The sequence below is a fragment of the Penaeus monodon genome, chromosome 21 (assembly GCF_015228065.2).
Source record: "Penaeus monodon isolate SGIC_2016 chromosome 21, NSTDA_Pmon_1, whole genome shotgun sequence".
NCBI classification, from domain to species: Eukaryota; Metazoa; Arthropoda; class Malacostraca; order Decapoda; family Penaeidae; genus Penaeus; species Penaeus monodon.
Genome location: NC_051406.1, coordinates 42,959,009 through 42,959,585, shown reverse-complemented (window position 1 = coordinate 42,959,585; position 577 = coordinate 42,959,009).

Below are 577 nucleotides of genomic sequence, written 5' to 3'. Positions count from 1 at the left end.
TTTTTTTTAATAGACCTACAAGTGTTTGGCCTTATTTGGTCGCTCATAATCTACTGAGATTAGTTTCCCAATCATACGGTGTTGTCCATCAATACTTGCATAATGGATCGAGCATTTGCATAATTATATTATTCTGTTATCTGATAGGCATGATAATCATATTTTTTTCCATGTTGAACCATATCAGCAGTAAAGGTTTTGCAATAGATGTATTGCATTCCTGGTGAGTCCTTTTTTCCTAAATATTAGTAACACCTTTTAATGATAATGTTTTGCCTTTTCTTGTAAGTTTGTATAAAGTACACGAGGATATTAAAAAAATAAAATAAAAATATTAATAAAATTAAAGAATAAATACAACAGGAGATTAGGGGAAAAATCAATAAAAATTAAACATTAAATAAATTTGGAAAATAAAAATGAACAAGGAGATAAGAAAATCTGAGAAAAAACACAAAACAAGATGAAAATAGAAAAAATAAATACAAAAATAATATAAAAATATTAGGGGAAAAATCAAAGACTAAATAAAATCTATTATTTTTTTATACGCAAGAATAGATAGGAGATAAAAAAT